The 20329-nt window shown below is 35.2% G+C and overlaps 1 pseudogene; it reads left to right on the plus strand.

The window, feature by feature from the left end:
* The first annotated feature begins 1738 nt into the window (after nucleotides 1-1738).
* Nucleotides 1739-19955, plus strand: LOC143672114 (52 kDa repressor of the inhibitor of the protein kinase pseudogene; annotated as a pseudogene).
* The last annotated feature ends 374 nt before the right edge of the window (nucleotides 19956-20329 follow it).

The raw sequence follows: 20329 nt of genomic DNA on the forward strand, positions 1-20329 counted from the left end.
CGTGTTCACTACCAAGTAAGCTGAAAAAGGCACTTGCGATCAGAGAGTTTCAAAGAGAGGGATCCTTAAGGTATGGGCAGTTGGGGAATCGACTTGAAAGAGTTGAAAGAAAGAGAATAAGCTACTGGCAAAAGGAAGCTAAGGGTCTTCCTGGCAAAGGTAAAACAAAGCCACAGGATTAAGAATACCCAAAGCTTGTTTTTCAGGAATGGACAGACACATTTTCTTCAGGCTAGTGATTCACATAGAAGGGCAAGAATCAAAATCATTTGAAGAAAAGATTTCCAATATTTGTTAAATATTCTTAAAACTGTAAGGAAACCATACACAAATGTTTTAAGTGCATGACAATCAAACCTCATTTTCTGGAGTGATGCAATTTCACTTGATATGAAGCAGGGGAATTGTGGTAGGCAAAATAATATACCGCATAAAAGATGTCCACATGCTGATCTCCAATACTTGTGAATAAATTACCTTACATAGCAGAAGGGGTGTCTGTAGATGTAATTAAGATAAGGGTCTTGAAATGGGGAGATTTTCCCAGATTGCTTGGGTCCAATGTAATCATAAGTGTCCATATAAGGGAAAAGGAGACACAGGATGATCAAAGTCAGAGAGAGATTTGAAGATTCTATGCTGTTGGCTTTGAAGATGGAAGAAGGGGTCACGAGTCAAGAAATGTGGTTGGTCACAGGAAACTAGAAAAGGCAAGGAAGTGGAGCATCCAGAAAGAAAACTAGTTAGCTGACACCTTGGTTTGAGATCTGTTTTGGACTTCTCTCTGCTAAAACTGGAAGATAATAAATTTGTGTTGTTTTAAGCCACTAGGTTTTTGATAATTTGTTAACAGGAAGAATAGGAATTAATACAAAGGTGCACGTGTGTATTAACCTCAGCATGGCATTTCACAGCATCTTTAAAATACTTGTGAGCCAAAATGAAAAGTTAAAAGTATTTGATAATGTGTGCCAGCAGCTTTCAAAATAGGTGTGCTTAAAACATGGTAGTTATAATCATGGAATCCAGGACCTAGGTTTGAATCCTAACCCTGCCCTTTCCTAGTTGTATTATTTTAGGCAAGCTATTTTGATATTTGTGTGTTTTCTGTCTGTCCCCATAGGTGAAATGGGATTAATGAAGCAACTACTTCAAAGAGAATTTTTGGATAAAGACATTAATATTAGCTAATATTAAGCATTTAATTAATATTGAATACATTAATATTTTTGAAGTGCTTAGAACATTTCATGGTACATAGTGAGCACTATGTAAAGGTTAGCTCTCATTATTATTAGTGTTAGCCTAAAGCAGTTTCTGTGGTCACAAGGTTCAAGGTTCTCTACTGGATTCTAAACATTTCAACATTTGTACCAACAGCTTGAATTAAAGGTAATTAAAGCTCAGTGATATAAAATTGTGAGCTATACCTCTGATGGTAGGCTAAAGCCAATGGCATGAAATATATTTAGGCTCAAAAACACAATGGTTTATGTGCCAAATATTTGCCAGCATTGCAAATACTTTAAGTATTTGAGTATCATGCTGTGATCTCTTCCACAGCTTGAATTGCAAATACAGTTAAAGTTTAGGTTTTAAAAAAGTAAAATAGTGGTTTTATAAATTGTAAGAATAGATTAGCAGACTATCCAACATCATACTTCATGCTTGAATCACCTTCCACCTCCAATTTGTTGAAAATTTAGGATTTGTAGAGACCTAAGTGTTATCAGGTGGCATGGGGAAGGTAGGTCAATTCAACTTCTAAACTCAAACAAAGATTATCTGATAAGTTCCTTAATGCTTTGTTTTATCACATTCACATAAAGTCAGCATTGAGAATTAGTCCTACAATCTTATAGCTAATACCTACAAAGGTCACCAGTGAGAATCTTCAAGGAAGGCTAACCTATTTCTACAGAGCTTAAGTTAACCAGGAACCCCCATTTTCCAATTTGGGTAGCCATGGATATACTTCTTAGAATTCAGTATTTTTCATCTCCATACCTAGCTAAGAGTACAGCATCCAAATTGGTTTAGTACGGTGATAAAAAAAAAATCGGTTACTGCTTGTACTGGCTGGGGAGAGGAGTGAATGCAGTGTGACAACAGGGAACTTTGGGGGATGATGGAAATATTCTATATCTTGAATGTGATGGGAGTAATATGATAATACATTTGTTAAAACTCATCAAACACTTCAAATGGGCAAATTGTATTGATTATAAATTATACATCACTAAAGCTACTTTCTACTACTCTCCATCATTCCTACCCCCTAGAGAACCAAAGACCCCTCATTTTCATCTTGCTAAACATGAAGTGTCTTATAGTACTCTCTAGGTAAGCAAAGTTACTTCTTCCTGCTTATCCCCAGGGAGCTTTATAGTGTCTATTTCATTTATTTTTAATTAAAATTTATTAATTTATTCTTCAATAGTTACTGATTCAAACATATTCTTATCTTACCTTCTTACATAAATGGAGGGATGCTCTTCAGACTTTTTCAATTAAAAAATTCACTCCTCCAACAAAATATCTAATGAATACCTATGAAATGTCAGGCAATGTTATAGGTACTATGGATGCAAGAGTAAAGAAGACCTAACCTGTCCTAATATAAAATATAAGGTCATTGAAAGGTTTTAAGATATGAGGTATTTGAGAGAAAGGAAAATAGACGAAAGGATTGTAAATGAGTGTGCTTTATTGGGCTGCAGAGCTCACTGAACCCAAGAGGGAGTGAGGTGAGTCTGCACACGGGCTTTGGCGAGTGCAGTTTTTAAGGGCAAGGGTTAGGTGATGACATGAAACTGGGCGGGGTGGGACATTAAACAAAGGATTATTATGCTAGTGGGTTTAGCAAGGGGTGGTTAGAATCCAAATAGATGTTTGTTGCGCAAAGACCTTGATTGTAGCGGTTCACCTCCCTTTCCGGAGTGACGGTAGTGATTCCAGCCATAGAACCCTCCCTTATTCCCCAGACCTAACAGCCATATTTGTAAGGGTGAATACAATATGTTTTATTGTTTTTATACAATATATAGTAAGAAAAAAATATAATTCTTCCTGGTGCTGAAAAAAAAGGGAAGGATATAAAAGACCCACCCCACCCCCTCTTTCTTACAGCATTTACTTTAGGAAATTTGTAATTCTAAATTCTTTCTCTGATCCTTTGAGATGTATATAAATCTTTTTAAAAGCTAAATAAGGCACTTGCAGCTTTACAATCCGGGAATGCCTTTCTCATGGACATGTAATCATCAAAGAAGGTATCTTTCAATTTCCCTGGGAAAGTAGGAGCTGAACTTTGACTAGTGCCTGGCTCCAAGCTCTTAACCTACCTCCTGTTATAAAGATGTGAGATTATTTTTCCTTTGGATAAAGACAATTAGCAAACATAAATGCCCACCCCAATTATCAGGTGAATTTAGGATGATGAACTATGTATGACAAATGATGGTATCAGGTATTCTTACCTGAGAATGAGTTACTTATTTTGATAACATGTATGTTTTGTGTTGTATCTTCCTGGCTATATAAAATGGTGAGATTTACTTCTCTCTTTGCAATCTCTTTAACAGATTGTCTATGATGTGCAGCATAGATTAGTTCAGTGCTTATTCAATAAAAAAATTGTTTTCTTTCTCTTCTGCCTTTGTAGAGAAGTCTTCTGAGTTGGCAGGAGAATTTGTTTCTTAATTTTATTTTATTTCCCCAACTTATGCTAATTAGAAAAATGAAGCAGGATAGGAGGTAGGAATGAATGCCTGGGAGAGAAGTTTTTTTTTTTTTTTTTTTTTTTTGCAATTTAAAAAATGTCTGTGCAAAACCAAAAAAGGACATGATGTGGATGGACGGATGGATGGATAGGTAGATAGATAGAGATGGATGGATAGGTAGGTAGATATAGATAGATAGATAGATAGACAGATAAATGATACAGCCAATGTGGCAAAATCTTAAAACTTAATGGATCTAGGTGTCTGCGTGAAAGGTGTGGTGGTCTTTGTACGGGTTTTGTATTATTTTTGCAACTGTTCTGTAAGTTTGAAATTATTTCAGGATAAAAAGTTAACAAAAACATCATGGAGAATATTACTGATTGAATATAGACTTTAAGTTGAAGAATAAGTAAAATACATGGATATATATGCTAAAAACATTCTAGGCAGGGAAAGCAGTAGGTATAATTTTCCTGAGAAGAAAGGATGCCTGGAATGATTGAAACTAGCAAAGGGGCCAGTATGGCTGCCAAAGACTGCAATAAGGGAAGAGTAGATAGAGATGAAGTAAGGTAGGTAGCAGGAAACCAGATCATTAAGAGTCATATGGCCCATTTGAAAGGGCTGTGGCTTTCCCTTAAATTTCATGGGGGGATTTCTTGGCAAGAAAGAAAACTTTGGGGAAAATGTCTATGTGTGAGTCCTTTAATGAACAGTGTGCCCCAAGAAACAGCAGCGAGGAATGGGGGAATCCAAGCAGGGGAGGAAGGAGAGCCAATACAAAATTATATTATTGATTTAGCCACTGCTAAAAGTGACTATTGGCTTCAATCCATGGGATCATTTGAGAAACTGTATTAAATGTGCTTCAGCAGTGTCCAAGGAAGGGATAAAAGCTAGAAGCTTTATCCTCTAGATTCTACCAGCCTTTAGTTAAACTGCCTCAAGAGGTATTAGGTCATATGCAATTCTGTATTATGTATTGACCTTTGCATCTCATACCTGGATTTAGTAAAGAAGCCTAAGGTAGAAGGTGTGAGGCCTTCAGACTAAGCCTGAAGTGAAATGCTACTAGGTTACTATTACATGAAATTGGTCGGCGCTCACTTAGAACTGGTTATTACAACTGTGTTTCTATATGCAAGTGATAATCAGGATATGAAATATAATATTGATGTCATTGAAAACACCATAAAATGACATTAAAAGACCTAGGAATAAAAATAAAGATATCCAAACGTCTATGTAGAGAACTATAATTGAGTGAGATATTATCATAAGAAATGTAAAAAGATGGAAATAAATAAAGGAATATACATGTTCATAAATTGGAAAACACACTATTGAAAAGTTTTCAATTCCCCAAAAATTAATCTATAGATTCAATACAATTTAAATAAAATTCACAGCACGGTGAATATGTCTGGGGGGAGGGGGGACAAGACATGAGGAAATTGACAAACAATTCTAAAATTTATAAAGAATACAAATACACCTAAAACAGCATTGAAGAACAACAAAATTGGAGGATAGACACTCATAGATATCAAGATTATAGTTAAGATAGCATGACAGCACTAGGCAAGAAAAAAGAAATAAAAGGGATACAAATTAGAAAGGAAGAAATAAAACGTTCACTGTTTACAGATGACATGATCCTATAAAGAGAAAATCCCAAAAAATCTACAACAAAGCTACTAGAGTTAATAAACAAATTCATCAAAGTGGCAGGGTACAAGATCGATGTGCAAAATCTGTAGTATTTCTATACATTAGTAATGAGCAATCTTAGAATGAAATCAAGAAAAAAATTCCATTTACAATAGCAACTAAAAGAATCAAATATCTAGGAATAAGTTTAACCAAGGACATAAAGGACTTATACATGGAAAATTACAAAACTTTGCTAAAAGAAATCAAGGAAAATCTAAATAAATAGACGGACTTTCTATGCTCATGGATGAAAATAAATGTCAAGAAGAAAATTCTACCCAAAATGATTTACAGATTCAATGCAATCCCAACCAAAATTTCAATGGCCTTCTTTGCAGAAATGGAAAACCCAATCATTAAATTTATTTGCAAGGGTAAGAGGGCCCCAAAATTCTGAAACCATCTTGACAAAGAAGAACAAAGTTGGAGGCTCACACTTCCTGACTTTAAAGCTTATTACAGAGGTACAGTGGGCAAAACAGCATGGTACTGGCACAAGGATAGATATATAGACCAAAGGAATTGAATTGAGAGGAAGACCCTTACTTCATACCATATACAAAACCTATCTCAAAATAGATCAAAGACCTAAATATAAGAGCCAGGACTATAAAATTCCTAGAAGAAAACTTAAGGAAACATCCTCAAGATCTTATGTTAGGCAATAGTTTCTTAGAATTTATACCCAAAGCACAAGCAACTAAAGGAAAAAATAGATAAATGAGACTTCACAAAAATTTAAAACTTTTGTGTTTCAAATGACTTTATCATGAAAGTGAAAAGACAGCCTACTCAATAAAAGAAAATATTTGGGAACCACATATCTGATAAGGGTTTAATATCAAGATATATAGAGAAATCCTACAACTCAGCAATAAAAAGACAAACAACCCAATTTAAAAAAAGGCAAAAGACTTGAATAGGCATTTCTCTAAAAAAGAATATTCAGATGGTCAAAAAGCACATGAAAAGATGCTCAACATCATTAGCTATTAGGGAACTGCAAATCAAAACCACAATGAGATGTCCACTAGAATGGCTACTATATTTTAAAGAGACAATTAAAAGTGTTGGAGACAATGTGGAAATATAGGAACACTCATTCATTGCTGGTGGGAATGGACCACTGTGGAAAACAGTTTGTCAGTTACCAGAAAGTTAAGTATACAATTACCATATGACCCAACAATTCCATTCCAAGGTATATACCCCAAAGAATTGAAAGCAGGGACTCCAACAGATATTTGCACACTGATGTTCATAGCGGCATTTTTCACAATTGAGAAAAGATGGGAGCAACTCAAATGTCCATCAACTGAAGAATGGATAGACAAAATGTGGTATATATATACAATGGAATACTATACAGCCATAAAAGGAATGAAGTTCTGATACATGTCACAGCATGGATGAACCATGAAGACATCATATTGAGTGAAATAAAGCATGAATAAAAGGACAAAAATTGAATGAGCTCATTAATATGAAATAATTAGAATAAGCAAAACTGATAGAATCAGAATCTGGAGTACTGATTACCAGCGGTGTGTTACGGATAGGAAATGGGGACTTAATGCTTGAGTTGTATAGAGTTTCTATTTGGCTTGATGATAAAGTTTGGTAACAGATAGTGGTTATGATAGCACAACATTGTGAATGTAATTAACATCAGTGAATTAAATATACAAATATGTTTAAAAAGGGGAAATTTTAGATCAGATATACCTTACTAGAATAAAAATGAAAAAGAACAACATAAGAACACACAAGCAGTGAAACCTATTGCAAATAATGGACTATATTTAATAGTACAATTACAAAAGCTGTTTTTTCCAGAATTGTAACATATATGCCACACTAATGCAAGTTGTTAATAATAGAGTGTTATATGGAAACTCTGTATTTTAGCAAGGACTCTGCTGTAAACCTACAACTTCTCTAAAAATGTATGGCATTAATACAAGGATAAATGCAGATAAAGAAATGGGTCAATGGAACAAAATGGAGTCTAGAATACATCCACACGCATTAGGATGCTCAGATGATAAAAAAAATGTGCACTAAAGATGTCATAGGAGAATATATTCAGGAGCCTGATTATATGAACACAGTTTATGTATGCTATTGAAGTTATTAAGTTGGTATCAAAGCAACTGAGATTGTTATAGATTTAGGATGTTAAATTTAAGCTCCGTGGTAACCACAAAGAAAATAGAATATGAAAATTTATAGAGATCAAAAGCAGAGTACAGGTTACCAGGGTGGGTGGCAGGGGCAATGGTGAATTAAGGCAAAATGAGTATAGGTTTCTGTTTGGGGGGAAGGGAAAGTGAAAGTAATAGATGGTGGTGTACGTACTGCAACCCTGTGAATGTGATTAATCCCACTGAATAGAATGCTTTGGAGGGGTTGGGATGGGGAAGATTTATGTTGTATATATGTTTCCATAATTTACATAGAAAGAAAGAGAAATCAAAGAGATAATAACAATTAACTGCAATGCATGATACAGGATGGGATCTAGAATGGAAGGAAAAAAGGCTCAAAGGACATTACTGGGACAAAAGAAAATATTGGAATTTAGAATATAAGCTTTATGTCAATGCTAAATTTCTTGAACTTGATAACAGCATTTAAGGTGATTACATATGTGACTATCCTTGTTTGTAGGAAATGTACATGAAAATATCATGTGTTCAAGGAGTATATTGTCACAACCTATTCTCAAATGTTCAGAAAATTGGATAGTTAGAGATAGATAGATAGATAGATAGATGACCGATCAAATACATGACAAATGTAGCAAAATGTTAAAATTGGTGGCTCTGGGTATCTGGGTGTAAGGGTATGTTGAAGTTCCTTGAATGGGATTTGCATTATTCTTTCAACTGTCATGTAAGTTTGAAATCACTTCAAAATAAAAGTTTAAAAATCATAGGCAAGAATGCTCATAAGCATTATTCAAACTATCTGCAAAGTGGAAACAGTCTAAATGTCAATCAACAATGAAATGGATAAATGAGTTGTCTATTCATATAATGGCATGCTATACAGCAAAGAAAAGGAACTACTATTATGCGATATAACACCATGGATAAATCTAAAAAAACATATTGGGCAAAGAAGTCCATTTGTAAAATATTCCAAAACAGGCAAATTAATATGTTGGTAATTCAGGATAAAAATGGCCCTTTAAGAGAAAAGCATTGATTGGTTTGGGACATTAGGGGGCTTCTGGAGTGATGGTAATTGACTGTTTCTTGGCCTGAGTGCTTTATGTAGGTCTGCTCACTCAGTAATAAAATGCTGTACACATATGATTTGTTTAGTTTTGCACATGTTATACTTAAACTTTAATAGCTTATCAAAAATTTTCACCTACCTTATTGTATTCTTAAAGGACATGACAAAATGTATCTCTCTTCACTATCACATAGTAAGCATATAATCAATGTTAGCTAATGATATAAAGAAAAGACTACCTAACCTTTGGCCTAAGTAGGACTGTGAATTAGTCTGGAGAAAGGAATAGCTGCTAAAAGTTGATTCTCTCAAATCTCATTCATTTTAAAAAGGAATTAAGAGGTTGTAAGAGTTGATAAGGGGGGAAATAATCATTTAACTGCCCCTGAAAAAAATCTATTATGGGGGAAGGGAGTGCAAAATGATATCTGGGGCGGCTTTGAAACATTAATAATAAAGAGCGGTCTTTGGTATATGTTGTAATAAGCAAGTTACCCAATTTTTCTGACATTAAAAAGAGGATAGAGCTAAATTGTTTTGGATAATACAAAACCATTACAAAAGGCTGCTAACTAATTTCTCTTGTTCTATTCAAAGATAGCTGCATTATTGCTAGAAAATAAATTCAAAGGACATTTGTTTCCATGGTATCTTATTTTTTAACAGAGGTTCTAACTTACTTTTACTCATATGTGTTTATCATATATATATTTATCTTACGTATTTACACTTAAAAGATTGGCAATTGATTTCTTGTTCTGAGCCATCTCATCATGTACTTTGTGTTATTCTGAGAAACGTATTTTAACTTTCAATTTAGTTAATTTATAATAATTTTAATTTGCAAGTATATTAGTTTGCTAGCTGCTGGAATGCAATATACCAAAACTGGAAGAGCCTTTATAAAGGGGAATTTAATAAGTTACAAGTTTAAAGTTCTAAGGAGTGGAAGTGTCCAAATTAAGGTACCAACAAGAGGTTACCTTTACTCAAGAAAGGCCAATGGATCAGGAACACCTCTATCAGCTGGGTAATCACATGGCTGGCATCTGCTGGCCCCCTGCTCCTGGGCTCTGTTGCTTTCAGCCTCTGTTCCTGTGGGGGTTCCTCACTTTGATTCTCCGGGGCTGGCTTTCATCTCTTGGTTTCCCTTGGCTCTCTCCAGGTTCTGGCTCGCTTAACATCTCATGAGAAGGCACACAGCAATGTCTACTGGGCTTCAAGCATCTCCAAATATCTGTGTCTCTGCTCTCCATGTGTCTGCATCTGTGTCAGCTCTGCTGTTAAGTTTCTGTGGGCTCTGAGGCTTCTGTCATTTCTTTAGGCTCTGTTGTTTCTGGCTGTCTCTCCAAAATGTTTCCTCCTTTAAAGGATTCCAGGAAACCAATCAAGACCCACTTGGAATGGGTGGAGTCACATCTCCTTCTCATCAATGGTCACATCCATAATTGGGTGTGTCACATCCCTAGAGATAATCTAATCAAGCTTCCAACCTATAGTGATGAGTAGGGATTAAAAGAAATGACTGCTCCCACAAGATTGGATCAGGATTAAAACATGGCTTTTCTGGGGTATATAATATTTCAAACTGGCACAATCCACCATCTGGATCCCCAAAAAAGACATGATTTTTTTCCATATACACCATATATTCATTCCATTACAATATCACAAAGCCTTAAAACATTTCAGTAGCAATACAAATATAGTACAAATTTAAAACCAGTGCAAAATCTCACAAAGTCTATTACAGGCATGGTTTTCTCTAAGGCAAAAATTCTCCCCTGGCTCTGGACCTGTAAAACTCAGAACAAATTATCTGCTTCCAAACTACAAAGGAGTGACAGTCATAGGAAACATATTTCCATTTCCAGAGGAAGAAGTCAGAAGGTAAACTGGGGTCACTGGAACCATACAATTCTGAAAACCTACAGGGAAAAGTCCATTAGATTTCAAAGTCTGAAAGTCATTTACCCTTGGGACTTTAGAAAGCGGTAGTGCCACCCTTTCCAAGGGCCTATGCAGTATTTTTGCTCTCTCTCCAAATGCTGGGGTGAGTTGCAACACTGGGGCCCATAGGGATCATCTTTTTCTCAACTCTAACTTCTCCATACATCAGGATCACACCTATGCTCTCTTCAATCTCTGGGGCACACACTTAACCTCTCCAGAACAATAGGGGGGTAGCCAGGCTCCCCCCAATTACCTGTTTATGCACTCTACCCTCTCTGAGGCCTGAGGTGGCATAACCCTTCCTGAGCAACGAGGTGGAAGGCCCACCCTCTGCCTTTGGGGCAAACTTACCCATCTCCAAGTGCTTGGGTTTCTTGGGCCAAGGTTTTTGACTTCTTAGCTTCCATAGTTCTGCCTCTGAAGTTATTTTTCCTTCATTTTGTTCCTTTCTTTCCCTTTTACTCTAGACTGGCAGTGGTTCCATTTATACCAATCCCACAACACTCTTGTTGATTTTCCATGCAGTACACTGGGATCATGCCCATCTGACAAAAGACTTTACACAAATCCTTCCTGGATAACTTCATCTCCTATCCTCGCTTGTCCTGTAATGGCTGACTGCTTCCATGTTTGGTCAGATCCTCATGTGGGGCACTATTCTCTGGGGTCTCACTTTCTGGAAGCTCAGAATTTTCCAGACCATCAATTTCTGGTTTCTTTACACCAGAAATAAAAGTTCAGTTCTCAACTTATCTCTTTTCTCTCATGTTTTACTATAAGCTGTAAGGAGTAGCCAGGATGCATTTTCCACGCTTAGTTTGGAAATTTCCTCATTTAAGTGTCCTTGGTCATTGCCTTTAAATTCCAACTTCCATCCAACAGCAGTACTCAATTTGGCCAAATTATTTGCCATTTTAAAACAAGGGTTGCCTTTCTTCCAGCCTGCAATGACACATTCCTCATTTCTGCTTAAGCCTCATCAGAGATATCTTTAAAGTTTACATTTCTACCAACAGTCTCTTCAAAGCATGATAGGCCTTCTCTATCAAGTTGCTCATGATTCTGCCAGAATCTTCCCCTTATCCATTTCAAAAGCTGTTCCAACCTGTTTGGTATTTGCAAACTGCAGCTGCACCTGACTTCTCTGGTCCCAAATCTGTTCTAGTTTGCAGGCTGCCAGAATGTGATATACCAGAACTGGAACAGCCTTTATCAGGGGAATTTAATAGATTACAAGTTTACAGTTGTAAAGAAGTGAAAGTAAATTAAGACACCAACAAGAGGTTACTTTCACTCGAGAAAAGCCGATGGGTTTAGAATAGCTCTGTCAGCTTGGAAGTTATGTGGCTGGCAGCTGCCAGTCCCTTGCTCCTGGGCTCCGTTGCTTTCAGCCTCTGTTTCTGTGGGGGTTCCTCACTTTGCTTCTCTGGGGCTACCTTTCATCTCTTGACTTCCCTTGGCTCTCCTCAGGTTCTGGGTTGCTTAACATCTCATAGGAAGGCACACAGAAACATCTCTCAGTTCCAAACATCTGCAAATATCCGTGTCTCTGCTCTCCACATGTCCACACCTGTGTCAGCACTGCTGTGAAGTTTCTGTTGGCTCTGAGGTTTCTGTCATTTCTCTAGGCTCTGTCATTTCTGGCTTTCTCCAAAATGTTTCCCCTTTTAGAGGACCCAGTAAACTAATCAAGACCCACCTGGAATGGGTAGAATCAAATCTCCATCTAATCAAAGGTCACACCCACAATTGGGCATGCCACATCTCCGCGGAGATAATCTAATCAAATTTCCAACCTAAAGTGCTGGATAGGGATTAAAAGAAATGGCTGCTCTGACAAGATTAGATCAAGATTAAAACACGGCTTTTCTAGGGTGCATAATACTTTCAGCCCATACAGCAAATTTTTATCATTCTCTGTGTAACACTATCCAAACTGTGTGTTTGTGTATATGTATGTATGTATCTTTTCTCTGGTATTCATCTTTACAATTTGCAACCATAAATATGGGACTTATCTTGTCTTTTGTGAAATGTAAATTTAAAAAATCAGAGCTAAATATAATTGCATTAGCTTGTTAAAGTGCCAGCATCTATATTCTTCAGGCAAAACTTATTATTTTTGATTGTTAGAAATAAATCTTTTTTTTGGGGGGGAGCAAAAAAAGTATTAATACTAGCCACTATGAATTCTCTCAGTTTAGCCTCAGCTTGAGGATTGCTGATCTGAGCCTTTATCTCAATACTTCACTAGCATTTAAAGTATTTTTGAAGGGAATACATCCCTTAGACAGTTTGCATGTCCTTTGGAAATGAGATTAGAACTTGATTATGTTTTCCTACATATTACCAATTAACTGTCACTAGGTATGAATTCCACAGGGCTGCTGAAAGATTCAGCTAAAGATTATGATGCAATCCATGCACTTTGCCCTTGTGGATGAAAATTTTCTATCCTGCAATTAGTATGTGCTACAACTTATCGTCAAGTCTCTGATTTAAAAAAAAGATTTATGAATACGAAATTGTAAGCACAGAATCTGAATAAATATTTGCTTTGAATCTTATCACAATGTTAATATTTTATTTCTTTTCCTTGATAATTACCTAGAGTTAGATATATTTAGATGTGCAAGCTGTTACTCCATTTTCTCTCATTTCTTTCTAAGATACTTCCTTTTAGCTAAGCTATTACTTGTTTTCCTCCCATTTAACAATATATAGAAATATACCTAAAAGATGCAAGCAGATCAAGTGCATTTAGATAAAAATCTGTTAACAGTCTATCAACTTCTTAATAAATGTGAATATAGTTCTGTTATGGAGAACCTGTTCTGTAGCAGTGAATGACTAAATTTTCTTATGTATTTTATGTTTTAAAAATATATATGAATTTTTAGAAAATGAGTTTTATTACCTGGTTTTCTGTTGCCTGATGAATTTACCATATTCCAGCAAAGTTAGTAGCTGAGTAACCCACAAAATTGTACTGTAATTATTCGCTGGCGTAAAGAAGTTTTTTTCCTTTGTTTTCCTAGAAGAAAATTAAACAATTTCTATATAGCAAACTGTTACAAACTCAGTTTTCCAGTAACTTATCTCAGTCTTCGATGATATTAAAACAAGGAACACTGTTTCCTAAAAGAGATAGAGACAATAATTAATAGAACATGTTGTCATATTTGGGAGGCATATAAATCCTTTAATATCAAATTTCTCCAGTAATTTTTTTCTCTACAGAAAACCATGCGATCTATAATCAAGTAGAAAAGTAAATTTAAACTATTCCTTAAACAATGAAACTTCAAATGTAGACAGCAGGTACGTATTCCTACTGATTATGTTTAACACAATTTTTTTGAGTAGATAATTTAGCTATGCAATTCAGAATTCAAAATAATACAAATATGCTTGGACGTCTTGGTATCATCCCAAACTTCCAACTCATTCTACTGCATTGTGTACCAGTAAAATTTATATTAGCCCTTTCTAATCTTCCCAGCATTTTATATAAATACATGCAAATAGGAAGGTAGATTAGCTAGCTTCATTTCTTAGAAAAGGGAACATATATGGTATTGCATCTTGCACACTTTAAAATGTTATTTGAGATCACTCTATCTTGACACATAAAGATCTCTCCTCGTTCTTTTTACAGATGCATAATATTCCATTGTGTAGATGTAGCCCAGGTTGTTTAATCAATTTTTTTATTGATGTACAAATGGTTTGTTTCTAGTTATTTACTATTACAATGCTTTGATTGTAGTAGTAAACCTTATTCACATATCATTTAGAATACATGTTGCATGTAGGTTTTTTTTTTTTTGACAGATACCCAGAAATTGAACATATGGGTGAAAGGGTAATTTGCATTTGTATTTTGATAAATAATGTCAGATTCCCCCCCAAAATGAATCATTTTTCACTATTACCTGCAATGTATGAGAATGCTATTTCCGCACAGCCTCACCAACCATGTTTTGTTAAACTTTTGGAATCTGATATTTGAGAAAAGTCATCTTTATAATTTGTGTTCGCGTTTATCTTACAATAAGTGAAAAATTGGAAAATCATTTATCATTTTTAAAGACCTTTGTATTTTCTTTTCTGAGAACTGCTAGTTCATGCTCTTTGCCCATTTTTATAATTGAATGTTGGACTTTTTATTGTTGATCCCTAGAAGTGTTTTATACCTTAAGGAAGTTAGTGTTTTGTCTGTGGTATAAACTGCAAACATTTTTCACTCATTTTTTGACTTTGATTATGATTTTAAAATAATTTAGTAAAATTTATTACTCTTTTCATTTAAGGCTCCTGGAGTTTGGCTCTTTGTTAGAAAACATTACCTAACTACAAACTTACAAAAAAAAATAGTTTACTTCTGATACTTGCATGGTTCATTTATTTTTTCCATTTAAATCTTTAGTCAAATAAAACTTATCCTGATATATAGTGTGAGAGATAGATTCAAAATCATTTTCTCTCTAAATGGCTCCCAGTTGTTCAGACAACATTTATTTTAAAATTTCACTTTCAGCCACTTATGTATAGATGCCACTTTTATCATATATTAATCCCCATATTCATTGCAATCTATTTCCATGTTAGTCAATTGCTTTCTCTATTTATAAGCAAATACAATGTGATTTTCATTATTGAAACTTTATGGCATGTTTTAATTTCATGTAGGACTAATGTTCCTTTATTAATTTTCTTTTATAATGTTTTTATCTCTATTTCTGCCCATTCATATTTTCCCTATGAACTTTCAACCCCACTTGCCTAATTTAAAAACAAACACAACAACAACAAATCTTTTGGTAAAATTACTGAAATTGCGATGTTTATAAATTAACTTAAGGGGGCGATGGACGTCTTTATATTGTTGCATCTTTTTATCTAAAATATGGTATATTTTCCCAGTTCAACTTTACTTAGGTCCTTCAAAAAACATACAGATTTCATTTTAGGTTGATTTCTGGACATATTCTCTTTTTTGTTGCTATTTTAAATGAATGGAGTCTTTTATTTTTTTAGTGAGTTTTTGTGTAGAGGAAGCCCACTGATTTCTCAATATTAATTTTATATCCCAATAACTTATTTTTTCTAGTAATTTTCAGTTCATTCTCCTGAGATAACAGGTCCACTTTCTTAGCATCTGTCATTTGAGATACATGTATCTCCTCATTTTACATTTTTATATCACTAATTTCTTTCTTTTATTAATCTCATTGGAAAGTGCATCCTATATAATGTTAAATGGTAGTGGTGATAGTATTTTTTCATGTTCCTGATTTTAACTGGAACAATTCCATTGTATCAGAACTAAATATAATGCTTGGTTCCAGGTTAAATATATATTTTACATATACTTAATATGGATCATAGTTAATATATATAATATATATATAAATTCATCTTAATAGAGTATCATATGAATGCTATTTTATAAAGATGGATGTTTTGTTTGGTTTCCTTTCTTTTAAGAAGGAATAGATTTATGTCCAGTCAAAATGACTTTTTTACGTTTTCTGATAAGAATAATATGAATTGGCATGAATGTTCCTAAATGAAAATGTTCTGAACTTTTCTCTTTTTTTTGCATTCTTTTTCAAGCTATAGATTAAATAGTATTAATGCTGCATGAAAATAATTCTTTTTATGCACTCTGTAGAAAGTGAATTACCATCACAATGATCTGGTTTTTCTTTTATAGATTTGGTAAGATTTCATGTGCAACTATTCAAGCTTGGAGTTATTCACAGGGAGAAAGACCTTATTTTATTTACAAAGTTCCCCAGTTCTCTAGGGAATTTTTCCTAGTTCAACTTTCTCTCTGGTATTGCTTTTGATAGGTTTTATTTTTTCCAGAAAATTGTCTATTTCATTTAGGGTTTTTTTTTTTTTTTCATGAGGTTATATGAAGTATTTTATAAATAAATTTTTTAGTTCTATTAGTGATTCTGAATATTTAATCTTATTATTTCTTACTTTCATATTTATGTGTTCTCCTTTTTTCTTTATTAGGGATGCTAATGGTTTATTCTACTGATTTTTTCTAGTCTTTGTTTAATTTTGTAGTTTTTGTTTTTTAAATATTTAATTTCCATTGCCCATCAATTTGTTTTCAATTTCTGCTTGTGGTCTCTGTCTTTTGTCCCCCTATATGCTAAAGTTAAGTTTTGCTTTGGGGTTCAATCTGAAACTTTAAAAAATATTAGTTCATTTATGCTCATTGTATTTATTGAAATGCATAAAATAAAAATAAAGACAAAATAGACTTTTTTCTTTGATAGGCATAGTTAAGAAAATGGAATTGCCATCCACAGAATGGGAGAAAATATTTGCAAATCATTTATTTGACGAGTGCCTTATATTCAGAATTTATAAAGAACACATTAAACTCAATATTAAGAAACCAAGTAGCATGTTTTTTTAAAGGAAAAAGGATTGATCATGTACTTAAAAGAAGATACACATATCAAACAATGTTCAAAGTCATCAGGGAAATTCAAATTAAAATTACAACGACATACCACTACACATCTACTAGAATGCTTATAGCCTAAACAACTTGAGATAGCAGGTCTTGACAAGGATATTAAGAATCTGTATTTCTCATGCATTTCTGGCAGGGATGCAAAATGGTACAGGCATTTTGAGAAAGCATTTCTTTCAGTTAAAAACTAATCTTGTAGTCACGTCCAGATGATGTCTTTTGTTGCTCAGATGTGGTCTCTCTTTCCCTAAGTCCAACTCTGCATGTGAAGCCATTGCTCTCCCCTCTACGTGGGACATGACATCCAGGGGTGAAAGTCTCCCTGATGGCTTGGGAGATGACTCCCAGGGATGAGCCTGGCCCTGGCATCGTGAGATCAACAATGCCATCTTGATCAAAAGGGAGAAAAGAAGTGGAACAAATAAGGTATCAGTGACTAAAAGAGTTCAAAGAGAGTTGAGAAGCTACTCTGGAGGTCATTCCTATGCAAGCTTCAGTTAGACATTGCTACCTATCATAACTTGCCAAACCCCAACCAAAAGCACTGCTGCCAACCCTAAAGAACACCTTGGGCAATATGTAAGATTCTACAAAGGTTCCATGCACTAGGATAATTTTCCAAAAACCTGCAACCTCCAAATGGATCCCTGGACCAGATAAGTCCTGAAATGCTGAGAGGCCAGAACATCAACTGGTTCCATCCCCCATTCCATAATTATCAACAGGACATCAACTGGTTCCATCCCCCATTCCATAATTATCAACAGGACCCAGCCAGATGCCAGAAGTGGGTGGGGAGTTGTAGGAGAGCAGACTTGGAAGATAAAACACCTCATCAACTAAATAAACATTATCAGTTATGTGCCAAATGCTTTGAGACCTCTATGATCTGTAGAACTGGTCCTTATCGGAGAGCTCTTTGAGATAATGCTATACCAACGTATTTGATCTTATCAGACATTGGAACGATCCACATAATAGACACAGAAAATGAATAAAAGAATTGAGTGAAGATCAGGACACTGAAACAGAAAAAAAAATCGATGAAACTTCTGAACAGGAACAAAAACAAAGAAACAAAAAACAGCAATGCTCACACCCAAATGCAGACATAGGGGATGAAGAACAGGCTGAAGATATTTTATCTTTAACCATTGCAAAGAAAGAATACCTAAAATCTTTGAAATTTTGATTCTTATGGGAAAATAAAACATATCTCTGAATGGACACAGCAGGGAACAGCACCTGCTTCTGTGTTGGTGAGGTTTGTGGATGAATCTCAAAACCTGAGAGAGGAATTTGTGGGCTTCTTCCCTTATGAAGCTGATGCAGAAATTTGGGCTGTGAAATTTCACACTGCAATAACTGAGAAGTGGGGACTAAACAAGAAATACTCTCATGGACAGGCTTAGATTGTGTCCAATGCATTTTCTTCCAAAATGAAAGTTGTTGCTTCTAGACTTCTGGAGAAATATTCCCAAGCTATCTACAAACTATGCTCTTCCTGTGCCTTAAGTAGGTGGTTAACTAATCAGTGACTGTTACGGGAGTATCTGTTGCATTGGGAACCATTGAGGAAGTTTCTTTTTTCCATGGATCACCGCAACTACTTTTAGAAGTTGACAACATAATTTCGGTCCTTTCTCAGAGCAATGAAGAAAGGGGTAATGGACTGAAGGAAATTTGTCATTCTCAGCGGACAAGCAGGTATGATGCTTTTGAAATTTTAGCGGAATTCCTGCAAGCGCTTGTTTTATGTTTAGATGGTATAAATAGTGACACAAATATTAGATGGAATAACTGTATAGCTGGCTGAGCATTTGTACGCTGTAGCGCAATAACAGATTTTGATTTCCTTGTTACTATTGTTGTTCTTAAGAACGTCCTATCTTTTACAAGAGCCTTTGGGGAAAATCTCCAGGGGCAAACCTCTGATGTTTTCTTTGCAGCTAGCAGCTTGACTGCAGCACTGCCTTCACTAAATGAAGTGATGGAAAATATTGAAGTTGATCATTCATTTTGGTTTGAGGAAGCCACAGATTTGGCAACCAAATTGATATTCACATGAAACTCTCTGGCAGATTCCATAGAGCTCAGCAAGGTAACTTGGAATCTCAGTTAACCTCTGGGGGTTACCATAAAGAAACCCTAAGTGTTCCAACAGTGGAGCACATCATTCAGGAACTTGAAGCTATATTTTCAGAAGAGCACCTCAAAGCTCTTAAATACTTATCTCTTTTACCCTCTATCATGGGACAGCTCAAATTCAATGCATGGGAGGAACACCATACTAACATGTACAAAAGTAATTTACCCAATCCGGACACACTCTCAGCCAAGCTTCCCTGTTGGAGAATCAAGTGGAAACACAGAGGGAAAGATACAGAGCTTCCATCTACCATTTATGAAGCCCTCCATCTACCTGACACCAAGTTCTTTCCGAATGTTTATGCTTTGTTGAAGGCCTTATGTATTCTTCCTGTGATGAACATTGAGAATCAAAGCTACAAAAACATAAAAAGTGTCTCAAAGCATACCTGAGGAACACTTTGACAGATCAAAGGTCAACTAACTTGGCTTTGCTTAACATAAATTTTGATATAAAACATGATTTGGGGTGCATGGGTGGTTCAGTCGTAGAATACTTGCCTTCCATGTGGGAGACCCGGGCTCAATTCCCTGAGCATGAACCACCCCACCCCACCCCCCCAAAAAAAAACAACAACATGTTTTGGATTTAATGATGGGCACATATCAAACTCTATACAACTAAGTCAGAGCTTCCAGCAGGTAATTCAGAAACCATTGAATATACTTAAGAAATTTTAAAATATGTTTTCATCTTACATTTGGAGGCAAAGCTGTGAGCTGTATGTAAGCTCCTTAATCACTGACTATCTTTACCTATAGGTCTCCCATTGAATACATAAGTCATTAATAATCTACCTATTTAAAGGGCCCCTGTTTGAACTCTCATGGTTTGAAGACCCATCTATTCCTCCAGTAGATAGCATTGAAGGAGCCATGTTTTATCTTCGCATGGTCTTTGTTAGTGGCACTCTGGAATTACCTGAAGTCATTTTAGACATAACATTAATCATCACTGTGGACCCAGTTGTCAGTTCAGTTATCAGTACCTTGAAGAAATAAATTGTAAGGAGGTGTGGAAGGGAGAAATTTATTTTGTAAAATG

This window comes from Tamandua tetradactyla, chromosome X (genome assembly GCF_023851605.1).
Source record: "Tamandua tetradactyla isolate mTamTet1 chromosome X, mTamTet1.pri, whole genome shotgun sequence".
Classification (NCBI taxonomy): domain Eukaryota; kingdom Metazoa; phylum Chordata; class Mammalia; order Pilosa; family Myrmecophagidae; genus Tamandua; species Tamandua tetradactyla.